Source organism: Tachypleus tridentatus, chromosome 1 (assembly GCF_004210375.1).
Source record: "Tachypleus tridentatus isolate NWPU-2018 chromosome 1, ASM421037v1, whole genome shotgun sequence".
Classification (NCBI taxonomy): Eukaryota; Metazoa; Arthropoda; class Merostomata; order Xiphosura; family Limulidae; genus Tachypleus; species Tachypleus tridentatus.
The window spans coordinates 125,343,557-125,363,450 of record NC_134825.1 but is presented as its reverse complement, the minus strand read 5'-3'; the positions used below and the strand labels follow the sequence as shown (position 1 = coordinate 125,363,450).

Genomic DNA, 19,894 nt, shown 5'->3' with positions numbered 1-19,894 from the left:
GCTGAAGTGTGCTGGACATAACACTCTACATCTTGTGGGCACACACAGTGTAATATTTAGAAAGTAAACTAGTATTAGCAGTAACCATTTTTTTTTTGTTTGGTGCAGGGAGTACAGAAGAAGGAGGCTAAGGTAGCTTCAGCTTTCCCCTTCCCACCCCTTACAGCTGCTCCTGATTCTCTCTAACTCTATTTGACATTTGTAATAGTAAACATAATTTGTTGATGTTCTTTTTTTCATCAGATCTACAGAGGTAAAAATATAACAATCATGGTTTCATTCGTTGTTGTCGTTAGTTCTGTTCTATTCACATTCTCTTCATGAGGAAATCTTACGGGTTCGCACGTTTATAGTGTTTTATATTCTATGCTGAGAACCGCGAAAGCCTCCAAGGTGGTAAGGGGGGTAGACTGAATACGCAGGGTTACATTGAACACACCACTGTGGCATCTGAACGAGAAGGTTACATAATAAATGATCGAAATAACTGGGATGGGGGGGGGGAACAAAAGACAACGCCCTGAGCGTCACTACAATTTACTCAGTGAACAGCTAAATTACCGCTGGGCATAACATTTTAAATACATTGAATGGTCGTACAGAAACGTCATAACGGCTGAAGCCTTATGGATGCCATTATGTCTGCTTGCTCTGGGAACGCTCTCTTTAATAATCTCACTTGTCTTATTACCTGTGGGTTGTAGGATCGCCTAGAACAAAGACAGACAGACTAGTGTTGTTGAAGAATGAATTACGTGAAAAAAAAACAAAATTATTCCATTGTTTTACCTTTAGTCTCATAAATCTTATTATATTACTTTTATTGCACGTGATTTTTCCATGTTGGATGTTCTAATCTATTATGCCTGGCTTGGCCTGGTGATTAGGACAATCGACTCGCAACCTATGGGTCGGGGGCTCGAATCTCCGTCAGTAAACATGCTCGTCTTTTCAGCCGTGGGAGTGTTATGATATGAAGGTCAATTCTACTATTTGTTAGTAAAAGAGTAGCGCCAGAGTTGGCGGTGGGTGATGTTGAGTGCTAGTCTAGTGTCCTAACCACCTCGTTACGCCAGTACAAAGGTAACTAAGTATCGTTTCCAGCCCTATAGCTAATTCTTGTGAGATCAATTAGTTAATATACGTTCATGACAAATTGCGTTTCTTAGTTCCTATGACAGATTAATGATATCCAAAAATGTAATACCAGCAGTTTGTTCTACGTCAGTTGGTAAGTCTGGTGAATTTGAAATTAAAACAAATGGTAAACATTCAGGTTAGGTCTACGAGTTTCTTTAAGACAAGGAGGTGACTTAGAGATAGGTCTCTCATAAAAAGTTACCGGTTTGGTTTATGTTTTTCTCACTCCTGCCCACTCTGTGATTCATTCGCTGATTACAGTAGACAAGAAACTCGCACGTGTTTTATGTTTTTTCTTTATTTCTTTGTAATCTAAAGTTGACCAAATTAGAAACTAAGTAAAGTAAATATGGATAATATAAACTGTATAAAGAATTCGATAGAGACAACTCAAAGACAAGTTACATAGCAGCAAAAACAAATTTTTATAAATTACATAATTCAACAGAGCAACTTATCAAAGTCTACTTCTTTCAGGACTTGAAACAGGTTACATATTGTAGAATAACTGTATCACCTTAAAGTTTATTCTCACTTGGTTGCATGACCTGTTTACGCTATAGTTAGAGAGCTGAAGTACTACTTGGCTTGGATTCCGGGCAAAATTATCGTTTAAATACTAACATAGTAGCCTAATTCACTAATCTTAGTCAAAAGCATCATTCAGACGCTAACACAGTAGCCTAAATCACTAACTCTCGGCAAAAACTGTCATCCAAACGCTAAAACTGTAGTCTAACTCTTTTAACTACTCACTACCAGGTCTTAATTGACTCTTTTCGTTCATTAAGTTCTAAGTTTAAATTATTCCGAGGATTTCTGTAGCTTTTTGATCGAACTATATCGTTAACCATGTTTTTAAGAACCATCTTAGGCTGCTACTACAAGACATGACCTGGCACGACCAGGTATTTAAGACACTTGCCTCGTAATCCGAGGATCACGGGTTCGAATTCTCGTCACAACAAACATGCTAGTCTTTTCAGTTGTGGAAACGTTATAATGTGATGGTCAATACCACTATTCGTTGGCAAAAGAGTAGCAGTGAGTGGTGATGATTAGCTGCCTGCCCTTTAGTCTTACACTGCTAAATACGGGTTGGCTAGCGCAGATAGCCATCGTGTAGCTTTGAGCGATAACCAAACAAACAAACTACAAAACACCTAGACGTCAAAGTTGTTATAGGAATTGGAAAAAACCATCAAAAGTAATTATGTAACAACAAACATTTTTCAAATTAAATGTGTGGCATTGTATTCGATGTCGTGCTTTTTTATTATTGTTGCAAACACTGAATCGAACATTTCTCTGTGAATTAGTAAGTTACCATGATACGGTATACATTGAAAAGGCTTGCCAAATTTATGAAATTTTAAACATTGCGAGATCGGTAACTGATTTAAGTATATAAAAAATTGTAAAAAATTTTCCTATGCGGATTTTTTTTATAAATATTGCTAAATCGTGAAGGCCTGATATTCAAAGTTTACTTGATTGGACCCGGCATGGCCAAGCGTGTTAAGGCGTGCGACTCGTACTCTGAGAGTCGCGAGTTCGCATCCCTATCGCGCCAAACATGCTCGCCCTTTCAGCGGTGAGGGCGTTATAATTTGACGGTCAATCCCACTATTCGTTGGTAAAAGTGTAGCGCAAGAGTTGGTGGTGGGTGGTGATGACTAGCTGCCTTCCCTCTAGTCTTACACTACTAAATTAGGGACGGCTAGCACAGATAGCCCTCGAGTAGCTTTGTGCGAAATTAAAAAACAAACAAAATGTCTTGAGTTCAAATGGAAATTGTTGCCTTTAATGGACAATAATCACAAGCCCATACTCATGCAAATAAATAAGAAAAAAATCATTTGAAAAACCAACTCTAGCTGCAGAATTCGAACAATGAATAGAATCCAAAATTATCGGTGAGTAAATGCAGAGTGGTGGTGAGGAGATATGAACATCTTTAGTTAGAGTAGATTTACACAGGTTACTCAACTATCAAATTCTCAAGATCAAATATGGCAGAAAAGTTGTGAGTCGATCTATTAAGTTTCAAAGTTGTTACTTTCTCTCTTCCTTCGTGTAAGCTGAATTTTACTCATTTTTTTTTGCCTTAAAGAAACTTGAAATCCCTTCGTAGCATGTACGATAAAGGAAACTGAGATAAATTCAGTGATTATGTCCCTATGAAAGGAAATTTTATCAGATCAATATTTGTTTTCTTATTCTAGAGCGAAATGATTAATTAGAATGAACAAAAACACTGTTACATTGCAAATGATACGGTGGCACCATTTGTCGAAACTGTTCAAAACTAAAATAACCAGACAGTCAACGTTTATGTACGAACTGTGCAACAGTCATATAGTGTGTACGTATCTTGGTTTATTGGTATTCCATTTACTGTGTACATTTTCTAATATTCATAGAACGATAACAGTAAATACATTTCATCCAGGTTCTATAAATGTATCGCAGCTTTGATTTCATTCAACGTTCGTGCGTATTTTTAGTTTGAGGATAATGCCGGCGGCATTTCCTTCCAAAAATCGTGGCCTCTGTTGTCACGTGACAAGTTTCTAAATGAGTTGGCTGAAATATTATTGCCACGGTGGAAGTGCGTTTGATTCCGCTGCTCTTCCAAAAGTACGGTGTTCGAGTTGTGTTATGAAAGAACGAGATTGTGAATGAAACTAGTCTTGGAGTATTTTAAACCTGTTTGAGTTCTGCCCTGTGGCTGACCAGTTTCCCAGCTTCAAGTAATTATAGTATTCTGCACAGTTGAAGTATACATTTTACGTCGAGTAACTTGTTTTTCTATTCATGAAATTATCTGCGATAACATATTGTTCTGTAGAGCGTATTGCTGGGAAATAATTACCACTAGTTGTCTGGCAGTAAAACAAAAATGAAGGAGCATGAACCTTCTTTATTATTTTTATGCTACATCATACTTGAATGACCAAAGATACATCTCTAGTGCATTTTCACCAAATCTCAAAATGCTATTGTTTTTTTTTGTATACGTCCGCGTGAATTACACCTATAACGTAAAAACGTGTTTGAATGAAGTGTGAACAGTTCCTTCTGTATAAAACGTAAAAATAAATTTACTGATGAGTACAAAAAGAAACAATTAACGTCACGTGACGTTGGGGTTGTACATTTTAAAGTTCATGCATATATTTGGTCAGGGAAAATAAATATATTTATTACATGACACAATTTAAAGCCAAATTAGGAAGAAACCTTATTTGGTATTGATTTTACGTCACGACAAGAACGCTACAAAAGAAATACGTCATAATATATCTATATATATCTATATATATCCAGTGGGTAAAACAAGCCGTGGTCAGAGAACACAGATGACCGTTAATTCGTAATTTCTTGGTTTTTTCACGCACAGAATAAAATACCAGGAATTACATGCTGTGTAGAGCATTGTATCAAAGAGTTCGTATTGTTATAACACTTGCTATCCTTTGACGGTTTCTTTTTGAATAACTGGAAGATACAACGCTGCGTACGGTCCACGTAATAAGTGATGATAATTAAACGATTAGTTTATGTCTTCCTCAATGTTTGCTACAAGCTGCTTTTACTTCAACATATGTTCTAAATCGAATCAAGCATCGTTTTAACATAACTAACTAACAAATAAACTCACAGAAATTCCTCACTAATTGTTCGAGTAAATGAATAAATCTCACTTCTGGCACTTAGCCCATAAATTAACTGATTACTCGAATTTATAAATAATGCTTAATGATTATTACATTATCATATTCAGTATATAACGTTGAAAATATAGTTCACAATGCTATTGTAAATACTAGCAATTTAGCCAGATACTATATCTCTTTGATTAGATTAACTTCGTTCGTCGATGCGTAGGAAAGAAAAATTAAAATAGCTCTCAAACTCATATAATTAAGAGTAAATGCATACAATAAGTGTTTAAGAATCTCTCTGGACGTTTTATGGTGATAAAATGCCAGGAAAATTTATCATTTCTTCATGCAAAAACAAATAGACGTTCGTGCTGCTTATGATGTGTCTAAATGTTTGTGATATATAGCCCGTACATTAATCATTTTTATAACAAAATATTTCTGATAGCATCACATTTGTTTTAGCTTATATGATGTACTTATTAAACACTTTGATATCTTCTCTAGAGCACTTTATCTAAAAATGTTTAATGAAACATGCAACTACTTTTCTAATGCTATTGATAAATTGTCTCTCAGTCCTCCTTGGTCTATAACTGGAATTAACCAGATAGAATAGTCTTCTCCACATTCTTCTGTAGCTCCTGAAGTAACTACCACACAACATGATTGGATCTTTATAGCACCGTTGATCTCTGAACAACATGGAATACCAAACAAATAACCCAAACAGGTTTCAACCGCTATAGCAACGTTGATTAATAAACAACATGGCATGCCAAAGAATATGTTCACACCAGGATTAGGTCTCTTTACAATGTTGAATTATATACAAGTTGGCATACTAAATAAATAACCTAAAGCAGGGTTGGATCTCATTGCAATGTTGAATTTTGTACAAGATAGCATACCAAATAAATAACCTAAACTAGGATTGGATCTCTTTGCAATCGAATTCTGTACAAGTTGACATGCCAAATAAATAACCTAAAACAGGGTTAGATCTCTTGCAGCATAACACGGCATGGCAAGTAAACAACCCTTAACAACATTGAATTCCTATAACAACGTTGATTTCACAACACACCAAATGAATAACCCAAAACAAGGTTAAAATTCTATAGCAACTTTGATCTTTTTTAAACAACACGGCATGCCAGTAAACGCCCAATTATCATTTCAGGGTAGATTCCTCCCCATATTTTATTTTTATAGAAGGTGTGCATAGGAGTTGACTACAAGGCCAGACTCGCACGGCTGATTACTAACAGTGTGAATATTAATTACGTGTTCTGTTGGCAACAGTCGTGACAATCATTCAATTGAGCAGGAAGTGTCCTTGCATAACTCTTTTTATTTCACAGCAGTCGTTCCCTGCAAATGTAAAAGTAGAATAAATTTGACTGTTTATAAATTATTATCGGTTTTGAGCTGGGACAGAAAAATAAATATATTCATTACAAAAACAAGAAATTAACATAACACCAGTTTTTAAAATATGCAGATTCTAACCCTAAATTGGCGTTTTAGCTCAGCAAATATGAGAAGAATATGGAAATTTTGTTCAGTTTGAATTTCACGCAAAGCCACACAAGGGTTATCTACACTAGCCATCTCGATTTAACAGTGTAAGACTAGAGGGAAGGCAGCTAGTCATCACCACCCACTGCCAACTCTTGGGCTACTCTTTTACCAACGAATAGTGGGCTTGACCGTGACTTTATAACACCCCCACGGCTGAAAGGGCGAGCATGTTTGGTGTGATGGGGATTCGAACCAGCGACTCTCAGATTACGGGCCGTAGAATCTTGGAAAAAATATAGGATATTAAACTATTGACCACATAATAAATTGTAGCCAGAATTCTTTATTTGGTGTGACGGGAGTAAGAATCTGAATATGGAAGAATTGTATCTTTAATGATAAAGATATAAAAAATAGCACAGCAAGGGCATTTCTTAACAAATATTTTTGGCTGCAGGACCAGATTTATTCAATGATGGTCATGACAACTTTTTTTTTTTAATTCGGACGCCAATGACATCAATGAGCGTCTTTTTACTACATATTTGTGTTCCGTTGTTGAATATCAAAGTTTAATATTTCGATATTTTTAGCAAGAAATCAAAACTATCATTTAATTAAATTGTTTGGCATTTAAGCTGCAGCAAATATACTTTATGTAGATTTTAATGTGCAAAGTTCGGATTGTTCACCTTATAAATAAACACAAAACATATCTGATGTCAACATTAATGTCTTATAATTACATTTTTTATCTGTTTTTACGTGATATTCCAGCCTTTTTAAGTGAATGAAGAGAATCGAAGTATATCAAATAGTAGAAACTCGACAGCCTAGCAGTTCAAACATTTTGTGTAACAGATTGAGAAATGTGTTGTATGCCAGGAGGACACATCTAATATGTCTCTCTGCCCAGCCAATTCAAGGTCTGACACATTGGAACAAACGTGTTCTGCGTCAAGAGGACACATCTCTGACAACTCACTATGCAGTCGATTCAAGAGATGACACAGATCGACTATGTTACAAGACTTTTTCTAAAAATCTCCTGCGCTTCTACAAGATCGTATGCTTGCCAAACCCAATAAATATCACATGACTAGACGATGGTAAATGTTTCGAAGCAACTTTCCGACATCATCACAATGCCAACTAGCATAACTTCAAATGAGTAAAATTCAACAAACATCATGATTTGTAATTACTTCCCATTATAGAAAACTCCTGTTTCTTATCAGGCCTGGCAAGAAGGAGTCAGTGAAAAACAAGGAAACAATTTTATCAAACTCAATGTATATATCGACATAACAAAAATAGTCTTAATATGTTATCGAGAACTTTGAAACGTTACTCAAATAAATTCTTCGTTTCCTTGATGAACAAATATGACGCTAGCATAAGAATGAGACACCACATTCTTTAGGAATTTGTAAAAGTAAAAAGGGAAGTAAGTGTTTGTGACTTTAAACGGAAAATAATAATATATTGTAAGGTGACAAAAATGTGTACGTGTAAAGGTAAAAACGTTCAGGAGGAACATTTCTGCCTTTTTTTTACAACGGGATAAAACTTTGAAGCACATGCTGAATACATATTTACTACTTTAAACTTGAACATTTTAAAAATTTAGTACAATAATGAATGTCAAGAACTGGATAGGGATTAATACTACAGTGGAGGCTTGGAAGACCACAAATTACTCACCATTTTTCTGTTCAGTTCTACCTTTTATAATTAGACATGAGTTTAACTTAATTTTTGATCACAGTGATCTATATTTTTGTATAGTTTCATTATATTAAAAGATACAGGGTTAGTAACAACGGCTCGAGACAGCATGTACCGTGCTCACATTTTTCCTAAATTGGAGGAAAAAAAAATACAGTTTCTTGGTTTTCTTTCCTTTTTTTTTTAGTGTAAATTTTTATTTAGTATATGGTTTAATGAATAATACTTTGTTCGATCGTCTTAAGGGTAGCTAAATCTAATACTTAAAAGTCAGAAAAATAAACAATGTTTTTACGTCACTGTGTAAAGTGAATAGTTCAAGTGCCCTGAAGGGAATTGCTGAAGTGCGAGACAAAGACACTTTTCAGTATTGGTAAACTACAGTGTTTATTTTTATCAAGATACGACTCAGTTTTGTATTTTTTATTATATCTGCTTTACTGATTCGTACATATGAATAACTTTTTTTTTCTGCAGCAATATTTATTTTGCAATATGAAATGACAATACAAGTGGTATAAAAATACAATATTGTATTTAAACAACATTAGAAAAGCTTATTTTATTACAAAGTTTGTTTTCTTCTACTTATCTAGCATGCTAGTAATTCTGTCATTTATTTTTCTGAATAGGAGTTCTTGTTGTGACACATTGCTATCTGATTTTCAGTATAAGTAGATTTGGGGATGTCATGCGACACCCGCCTGTTTGAAGATTTACGGTTACACTTCTTGCACCTTAATGGGAAACTAGTAACTTAAAAAAACAACAAGGTATTGTTATATATTGTAACGTTTATATACGTATTTATTTTGTTTAAAGAGATCCAGTTTAGGTCTTTCGTTTATTGTTGGTCCATTTCATGCTGAGATTCTGTTCAATTGATCCTAAGAAAGAAAGCGTGTCTCCCTCTCAGCGCATTTCGAAACGTCTGAAAAGAACTTCTAACCTTGCGATGATTTTCATGTACGTACGTATTTGTTAATAATTTCTCAGCTTGAAGAACTGTCGCAACCTCTAGGTTATAGATTAAATTATGATGGAATTAAACAAAGTTGTTATATATAAATATATTCAAACATATGTATGTGTGTCTCTGAAGTGACATGCTTATCTGAATTTATCTAAAACACTTTAATTATACCTTCAGCAGCAAACCAATAAGAAGGACAGGCATTTTAAAACGTCCTATTTTCCAGTACCAGGTCTTAATCGACCGCTGTTTATGTAAATAGGTCAAGGAGTGACATGCCTGTATCCCTTGGTATCCATTTTCAAATGAAAGTAAGTAGACGTAATACATGAGGGGCCGTCAAACATTAACCCAAGCTGCTGTGCAAGATAACCTCCACTTTTCTCCCTCTTTTGGTACATCAAATTAAAAACCTAAGTATAATCCCTTAAGGTAGCGGTTTATGAAAACCAACAGTAAAAGTTTGATAAGCCTTTTTCTACTACATTAACTACATTTGTTTTATTAGCAAATTTGTATTTTATATAATGCCCCTTGATATCAGTCCGAAATCAGATTGAGTTCTCAAGTGAAAATCCACGAACCAGAAATGTTTGCATCATTCTATGAAAATATCAAGAGACTGTAGACTAACATGAAGAAGAAAAGAAAAAATGTTTGCGGTTATAAACATTTTAAAAACACAATGAAATCATTGTGGTTGATAACCCGAATTTTGTGTTGTGATAAAATAATAAATCAAATTATATACAATTGTAAAGAAGTGACAGTTTGCAAACATGCTTTTCTACAGTTATTTGACACTTGTGATGATTAATTTAGCAGTGAAAATTACAATGGGAATTCAGTCATTGTTACTTTACAATAACAAACGTTATTTTAACCATTATAATACGTAAGATTTTCTTAATTTGTCAACTGGTTTTATAAACTGCTCCAACCTTTTTACTATGCTACTTATCAGGCCTTGCAAAGAGGAGCCAGTAAAAGCAGTTACAGTTTTGCCAAACTCAGTGTCTTAATCGGCAATGAAATAGCAGTCCTAATTTGTTACTATAATATTCCTTATAATAAAACTACTTCTTTATAAGTATTTATAAAATAAAAAAAATTCAGTTATAGCACTAAATGTTGGTTGCCAATATAAATTCATTGATGTCCACTTGAAACCAGCATCTTACGAATACGGTGTCTTTCGACTACCGTCACCAATTTTAAGCTAAGTGTGTTTTCTCATTGGCCATAACATTAAAATTAAATTTCTTAGTTTGTTGGTCAAATATTCACATAGAAACACAAAACAGTTAACAAATAATAACCTTATTTAGCTGGTGGAAGTTCGAAGGGTGATTCTTTTTGAAATTATATTATGACTTCTTACAGAGTTTAAAAAATAAATATTTTGCGTTCTTATTTAAAATTTAGGCCCCAGAGATTTCAATAAAGTATTTTCTTCATACTTTTCCTAGCCACGTTTCCACATTCCCTCTTTCTTCACTGTTATTTTATATGCCAATTGAGATAAGGTCTTCTCTTTATTGTGAAGGTAAATTACCTGCAAAACTGCTTTACATAAAAATATCATAATGATAAACTCCTAAATGTTTTACCGCGAATTACCAAAAGTATTTATACGTTGTAAATGCGAATGCATACTTCGCCTTGGAACTAATTTTTTTAGGGAGTTGTCTCACGCTTGGAGTTCATACCAGAGAAAATATTCGTACTAAAGCTTGCGATAATTGTCCATGCATGCCTGGTGGGATAGGCCGTCACTATTCTTGCAAGTCAACCAGAATTTTAGAAAGGTTCTACTGTTTTTCTTTTAAAATGCACCAAGGTGGTTTATTTATATTCAGTTAGGACTCTCGGCTGTACAAAGAAATTCTGCACACTCGCACAGCTGTATGTCTGCGGAACAAACAAACAAGAACATTTCTAAAAATCATACTTCTTCTGTTTATGGTTGTAAAGTACAAAGCTCTGCCCACCACGAGCATTGAAACCCGATGTCTAGAGTTCTAACCTTACTTTTTCAAACTAGTTCTATGTATAAGATGCGTTATTGAATGTTAACAGCTAATTCGACAGTCAAAGAAGACAACAAAATAAAAGGATAGCAAAATAAAAACAAAATATCCAATTAATTTATTTGCCAAGATCATTGTATTTACAATATCAGTTCGCTTGTAATGCTCATCCTAATTACAATGTTTCATTGGCAGATCCGGGTGAAGCCCTCAGTTTCCATCGCTAAACATTAAAAATTCTCAGTTTTTATAAAGATGAGAGTATAAAAAACAAAATTCACTGTTATGATTCCAGATATTTCTAAAATACTTAATGAAAACTATGCCATTGTTGTTGTGTGTAAATTAACTCGAAAAAAAAGGTTTTTTAAAGAACAAATAAAATTTTATTTTTGTGAAATAATTTTTGAAGTATGTAAAATTTTGCAAGCAAGTACAAGATGACTAAAAAACGGACAACTGGAAATAATGATACCTTTAAAAGAGTTTAAACAATAAACTTGGAAAAACATGGATGACGTAAGGCGCCATCTTTCTCGTATCCAGTGACAAAAAAGAATGCAGAAAAATAGGAAGATTTCCAAAACAAAAGAGTCAATGTTAAACACTTCTTTCAAAGTCACAAATTCAAATAAAATGAGAGGACTACCATTGAAAGAGTAAAAAAACTGCTGAAAAGACCTACCTACTCTGCTGTCTCAATAATTAAAAATATCAAAGCTTTTTATGAAAAAGAAAATTTTAAACAAGAAAAGAAGGGGAAAAAAAGCCAATATGAATATGTTTATTTCAATTGAGTGGTTCGGCTAAACGGCAAAAGACCGACTGAAATAGGGCCATACGGAGACGGCTCGTCATGGCCAAATGGCTAAGGCACTCGACTCATAATCCAAGGGTCGCGCGTTCGAATCCCCGTCACAACAAACATGTTCGTCCTTTCAGTCGTGGAGGCGTTATAAGGTTACGGTCAATCCCACTATTCGTTGGTAAAAGAGTAGCCCAAAAGTTGCCGGTGGGTGGCGATGACTAGTTGCTTTCCCTGTAGTCTTACATTGCTAAATTAGGGACAACTTTCGCAGATAGCCCTCGAGTAGCTTAGAGAGAAATTCAAAACAAAAACAAAAAAGACATGTGGAGTCAATCGACTTTCCCTAAAGCACTAAAGGAAGGGATCTCTTAACATGTAATAATGCAACTTGAGAGTGGAGAATTTCCAATACAAGGGGTTCAACATTCGGTCGCATGCGATTCAGTGTTTTATTATCGCTGAAAACGTTTCAGCTCGGCTAACATTCGCTGTTGTCAAACGAAACAAAAAGCTGAGTAAAAGTGAAAACTTCTAACTCTACAAGTAAGGTCTTTAGATCAACTGTAGATACTTAACAGTAAAAATAATTAAAATTTGGACTGAAAATGATCCAAATGTTTGATTTGGAAAAAAACAACACATATTTCATGAAGCAAGAAATCGAACATTGGCAAGCTGTACTTGAAAGACCGTTGCTTTAAGAGCCTATGGAACTTAAAATATTGCTCTTCATGGAAGTCACGAGAAGCTCGTCTCATCCGGAAACAGAAAGTTCCTAAATGTCTGGCCATCTTTGATCCTATCACGAAAGAGCACCTTAAAAAAAATTACGACGCAAGAATTCCTTAAACACTTATTGTGAAAAGACGTCTATAATGAGGTGATTCAAATGCTGTCCAACAACATCTAAGCTCACGAGTTAACTTCTGCTAGTAATGTTAAGTATTAATCGACAGACATAAATCACACAAAGTATAATATGGCATTGGTTATCCGGTTTGCCATTGCTGCTGAGCTTTCTATCACTGACAGTACTGAGATTAGTATTACCGAACATTTCCCCTGATTTTAAACGCTTAATGATGCAAACATTACCACTGTGATCAAGGTTGTTTTGAGCAAATCTGATGAAATAATACTACAGCTGGAAGGCACATAAGTCCGAGAAGTTTAACAATGGAACTAACATGGAAAGTAAAAAGCACAAAGGTACGGTATAGTCAGATAGTTAGGGCACTCGACTCGTAATCAGAGGGTCGCGGGTTTGAATCTCTGTCATATTAAACATGCTCACTCTTTCAGCCGCGGGAATGTTATAATGTTACGGTCAACTCCACTATTTGTTGGTAAGAGAGTAGCCCAAGAGTTGGCTGTGAGTGGTGATGAATAGTTGCCTTCCCTCTAGTCTTACACTGCTAAATCAAGGACGGCTAGCGCAGATAGCTCTCGTGTAGCTTTGCGCGAAATTTAAAACAATTCAAACTAAACAAAAAAAAGCACCGTCTGCAATCTAAACAAAAAAACGGATTGTACTTCAACTACAGACACTAATTAGGTGTTCAACGATGCACCTTACAGTTGCATATCGAGACAGTAATGATCACCATCTGATTCTAAGCACATACATTTAGTTTTGTACTTCAATCATTGTTGGAAAGTTTCGCTACAACACCATTCACACTTATCCTCACGGCGATTGCTTTGACATCGGAATTCAACTTTATTACTCCACTGGCTCTTTTGAGGGCATTGTCTTCCGTAGTGGAAACTACAGTGTCGTAGAAATCCCACAACTGAGAACGGGTGTATAGAAACAACATCATTTCTACGTTCCCAGAAGTACATATTGTGGTTAGTCTTTTTGTATGGCACGATTTGCTATACGAGATCAGGGCCTTCCGTGAAAACTCAAAAATAGTGATTTTGAAATGTTCCGTGCTAGCGCATAACTGCAAATAACAAAATATCAATATAAGGTTTATGATGATGAAAGATTTGCAAAGACATTAGTGGATAGAGGAAAGTTTGAAGAAGAAATGGAACTAATATTTGCACACAAAAAAGAATAAATGCAAGAAGTGTGAAGAGCCCTATCCTTGACATACAGTAAAATTCCAAGGTCACTTTTTAACAAACTTTTTATACAATAATTTAATACGTTTTAAACTTGTTTCAGAAATTACAAAAATATAACCAATTGTTGAAAATTGGTTCAATAGAACTGAAACATTTTATGTCTCGGCAAATCCATTTATTGGGTGGGAGAGGCAAACGATGTGGATTGTTTGCGTGTAAACTTTCGTGAAATAGGCCTATGTAGCATTTTGATAAAAGCAGCATATTAGTCCATCATATCGATTAGGGTTAAATATTTCATGAAGTTTAATAAATGTATTTCATTCGATTTATAGTCATACGTTTTGTTGTACAATTTAATGCACAATAGAAGGTTGTAAAAAGCTGAAATTTTGCTTAAGGCAGAAAATTATCACGTGCAGGGCTTGCATGGGAAATCAACATGCTGGAAGGGGGTTTGTCATTTCTCATAGAATCCTATTACTTTTGAGAGAGAAGCATTGTCCAAAATATTACAAAATGACAAAGAATTCGTGGCTCTTTTAAAACAAGACCACAAACATACCTATTATATTTCAAAAGTAAATGTCAAAGATGGTAGTTTTCCATTGTTCTTCCACTTTATTTCGTAATTGAAGGCAGAGTGTGAGTCATGAATTCACGGCTGTAAATATTTGGCAGTTTATGGTCTGTAATCTGTCCATGATCTTTGTGTATACAGTGAATGAACTTATCTACAGTCATTTAACACCAGAATGCTGATTTTTTTAACAATACGTTGGAAAGTTTCTATGAACTTGAAGTGATCGATCGACACAGGCTTGACCATTAACATAAGCATGTCAAGTGGCCATCCATATTCTTAGAGTTACTCACGAAGGCTTGTTGAACCATAGTAAATTCACATTTTACGAATTCTAGTGTACTGCTTAAATAAATAATTTAGTATATAAATGTATATCCTGAAAAAGTAAAAAGTAAAATAAATACCACACCAAGCTTTTGCCATATTAATCATCTCTGGTCTAAATATATTACAAAGCATCAAATGCAAGTAAAAAATAAAATAAAATGTCCCTGAAGTAAAATATAATGTTTTCCATAAAAGAAAATTAAATAGTTGAAGACAATTATTTCATTACTAGCGTAAAAGCCCGTCAAAAGTGACGGGAAACCACTGGAAACCTAAGCTATTCCGTATAAAACTGGAAATACGCAAAAAAAAAAAAATTTACTTTCATAGGAACATGTTGTATATTGGTACTTCTGGATAAAAGATTGAAACATACGATAACCATGTGAAAATTGGTCCACTTTTCTAGAGATCATTAACAAAGGCTTTTCCATAATAATTTTCAAGCATAGAGTTGCGTTAATTTTTTAACTTATCTTTCACAGGAGTATTTACGACTTTCTTATTCGGATCCTACATAGCTTGACTTCATAATGATATAGATGATGTGGTGTTAAATATATAACACTATGTCTGATCTGGTCCCAGAAACTCCCTTCTTAACAGAATTTTATAAAGCGGAAAAAGTACCGAAATTTAGGAACTACTTACCCCTATATTAGTGATTAAATTCAACTAAAATAGGAACGAGCAGTGAAACAAGAAATTATTGTAGGAGAAAAAGTGGAATTGAATTAGTGTAAGTCAAGTAATTCGGAGAAATCGAGACCGACCAACACTTGGCTTTTATAAATATTGATCATTTATATTTATGGTACTTTTGTTTGTTATGGTCAAAGTTCAAAGCTAGTAGAAGCATAATTCACGTCTTCTAGAATCATATGAAGCACTTTTAACGCTAGTCTTTTTTTTTTCAATGAACGAACAGACTGGCTGGGTGTTGATGCTTCAGATTAGCGAAAACAAAATAATTCTACGATTGTTTGATTCACAGTTTTTCATTACGCTTGTTTGTTTGTTTTTTTAATTTCGCACAAAGCTACTCGAGGGCTATCTGTGCTAGCTGTCCCTAATTTAGCAGTGTAAGACTAGAGGGAAGGCAGCTAGTCATCACCACCCACCGCCAACTCTTGGGCTACTCTTTTACCAACGAATAGTGGGATGGCTCGTCACATTATAATGCCCCCACGGCTGAAAGGGCGAGCATGTTTCATTATGCAAGAACATTCATACTATTAATAAATTTAGTAGGCCATGATTAATTAATTTTATAACAGACTTAATAATTAATGCCAATTCATTTTTTTTCTATATTACATTTTAAATATTCGTACAATTATTTTACCATTTCAGCATCAACACGAAAAAAATTGATTAAAAACAAATATAAAATGCATCTATTTAGTATACGTAAAAGACATCTTTTCCTTGAGTTAAAAAATTAGAGTTCCTCCCAAATATTGTCTCCTTGAAGGTTTTTATCTTAAGAAATATATCGACAAAGAGTTCTTGAACTCCACGTCAGTCGGGATACTCTTAACACACACATCTTCCAATGAACTCGACTTGTGAAACACATCGACTTGTAATAGTTTTTGAGATACTTAACACACATATCTTTAAATCAACTTGACTTGTGAAACACGGCGACTTGTAATATTTTTGAGATACTTAACACACATATCTTTAAATCAACTTGACTTGTGAAACACGGCGACTTGTAATGGTTTTTGAGATACTTAACACACATATCTTTAAATCAACTTGACTTGTGAAACACGGCGACTTGTAATGGTTTTTGAGATACTTAACACACATATCTTTATGTCAACTTGACTTTGAAACACAGCTACTTGTAGTGGTTATCATAATTAAGTATTTCGAAGAATAACTTTAGTTTACTGACAATAAACCGAGTTAGCTAGCCCCAGGAATTTCGAAAAGTGAAAAAAAACTAAACTAGAGAACAAAATAAACATCAATAGTAATTCAAGAGTTACAGGGGTGTCAGTTAATAACGCTATGTAACAAAATTTTTACTTTGTCTTGCTCCTGGGCAGAAAATGTTATTTCCCAATTGCTTGTGCCTAAAGTAAATGGAAAAGACCAATTTTTCTCTTCAAACTTTGCTTTTGTGACCTGGGAGCGTATAACGAAAACATGATGGGAGACTATATTTGGGGGCTAATACGTGAAAGTGATTTACATTACAGTCGTAAGTTGCGAAAAACTACTCACTTCTAAACATTTTATTCGTTTTTGTAAAACTTTAATATAAATACATGTAAATCTTGATTCATATGTTGTTTTATTCAGACCTTGTGTAAACGAAAATGTACAAATTTGCCCGTTTTTACATAGAAAATAGGTTAATTTCTAAATTTCATTATCCAGGTCACAAAAGCAAAGTTTGAAGGGAATTAAGAAGTAACACATACTATCTAGGAACAATATTTGTGTTACATAGTGTAATGAATAAAAATGACCTCGTCTCAGCCTTGGCCCCAAAGATTAAACGTGAAGAGAAGCTTTAGGAATATGCAGATTGAAGAGTCAGGTAAAGGTTTCATGAAAACCATGAAGAGGTACAAAAGCCTCGAAAGATATTCTTATCCTGGAAGAACTAAAAATACATTTTCTAATGAATGATGCCATATGGAAAAAAATCTCACGTGGTTAAAATAGTCATTTGATGTTTTCGTTAAGATAATATGCGTGTAGTCGTTTCTCAAATGAAACTCGTAGAAAGTAAGACCAATGACTAATTCATTGACTAGTAGTTGATGTTGTTATTTTAATATTGTTAGTCAGAAGTTAATTAAAACCAAGTGTTCAAACCGTTCCAATGACGAAATCATTGAGATATTTCATATCAAAGTCTATGTTAGGTAAGAAACTGGAAACTAATATTTTCGATATATGTTTAGTAGTTACATATTTTATTCTAAAACATTTATTTGACGCTAGAGAAACCAAAACAACAATACTTGGCTATTGTTGATCTTCATTACAAAGGTACACCATCATGGATATCGAAACCAGGTTTCTAGCAGTATAAGCCCAAGGAAATACCGCAGTGCCACTGGAGGAGGTTTAATTAAAACTTGGCATTAATATCGAAGTAGTGGGATAACTAGCTTAACACGATTAAGGCTATAATACACAGCATAGCTTTAAAAACTTGTGTTATTAATGTTTCCTGTAAAGACATAACTTGTAAAATAATTAATAAATTGTTTCTCCAAAGTCTTCAAATCATTGTTCAACATTCACTTTGGCTTAGTCAGGAATTTTCTACACCACAGATACGCTACCTAAAAATAGAATCTCGATCAACCTAATGTTCAGTTTTGTAATCAGGATACTTTTATTCACTTTTAGAATGTTCATGGTAATACCCAAAGACATGAAAGGCACTAAGTAATTCGGACTTTCATCTATTTCCTTTTTCCAAACACCTCAGTCGTGTTTATAGTTCGGTCCCTCGTGATTTCGATAAAATTAAAATTTCTAAGGTTAAGGGCTAATTCACGAATTTATATTTCTTAACAGAGAGAAACAAAGCATGCAACTTCAAAATATTTTAATTTTGTTGTTAAAAAAGCAAACGAATATAAAGTTAAACACCTTCGATGTTTTCGGACACCAAGAATGATCGTATCCAATTCTACTTGTGATAGTATGATGCAACGAATGGATTTGAGTTGTTTTATTACGTTTTCTGAACTATTCAGTGAGTATTTCAAAAGCATATGCTAAGCATCACATGCAGGTAAAAACACATAAAAAACTTTGTGAGTGGAGAGAAAAAAAACAAATGAAGTGATGTTTAATATTCTTAAACCAACCAGTGTACAAGAGTAATATATTATTTATCAATAGTTAAATCAATCACAATGTGGCCCGGCATGGCCAAGTGTGTTACGGCGTTCGACTCGTAATCCAAGGGTCGCGGGTTCGAATCCCGGTCGCACCCATCATGCTCGTCCTTTCAGTGGTGGGTGCGTTATAATGTTACGGTCAATGCCACTATTCGTTGGTAAAAGAGTAACCCAAGAGTTGGTGGTAGGTGGTGATGACTAGCTATCTTCCCTCTAGTCTTACACTGCTAAATTAGGGACGGCTATCGCAGATAACCCATGAATAGCTTTGCGCGAAATTCAAACAAACAATCAATCAGTATTATAGTAAAATACTGAAACAACGAGTATTTTAGAGCAATAAAACTAAGTCAATCAGTATTATAGAATGATATAACTAAAACGGCTAGTGTTCTAGAGTAATATAGCTAAATAAACCAGTATTATAGTGAAATACTGAAACAATCAGTTATTTAGAACAATAAAACCAAACCCATCAGTATTATAGAATGATATAACTAAAACGGCTAGTGTTCTAGAGTAATATAGCTAAACTGACTAGTATTCGCAATTAGAGCGAGTGAATTACTAAAAGATCAGCATTCTAGAGTACCAATATTCTAAAGTGGTATAATTAAACCGACTAATAATTGAGAATGATATATTAAATCCACCAGAATTTTGCAATCATTGCTAACTTACCTGATGTATTTCTCAGGATCACCTGCAACAACGTGTACGTTAGCAAACGTGGGTCCTGTACGCTAACTAGAACGCGCAGTTGGCTCGCTGGTTGTTACAACCGACCACTGTGCGAAGCTATTATTACGCTATTCACGTCCGGAGGGAGAAAAATCCCTACGGGCAAAAGTCCCGACACACATCCACAGTTTACACTGTTAAGTGCACCGACACTGCTTCGAAGCACGCGCAGCTACTGATTACCGACTTCCTTTCGTGTTTTGTTTTTTTTTAAGCTCTCGTATGTTTTTTCTCTTTCTTCCAACACCACTAGATGTCACCATCTTGATAGTCTTTCAATAACAGATACTGAAAACGTGTTTCTCGAGACGAGATCCCACAAGACTCGAATTGAAAGTCCATCACGGTGTACAAGAGCTAAGGTAGGGTAACTGCATCCAGTGTCTTGCCCAAACAAAAATCTGGCATAGCA

The 19,894-nt window shown here is 34.6% G+C and overlaps 1 protein-coding gene across 1 annotated transcript in view; it reads right to left on the bottom strand.

The window, feature by feature from the left end:
* Positions 1 to 19,670, bottom strand: part of LOC143222736 (transmembrane protein 45B-like) — a 33,077-nt gene extending 13,407 nt beyond the window's left edge. The window contains exon 1 of the mRNA XM_076449673.1: positions 19,423 to 19,670. The gene's annotated coding sequence lies outside the window, so the exon portion shown is untranslated. The remainder of the gene's footprint in view (positions 1 to 19,422) is intronic.
* Between the last annotated feature and the right edge of the window lie 224 nt (positions 19,671 to 19,894).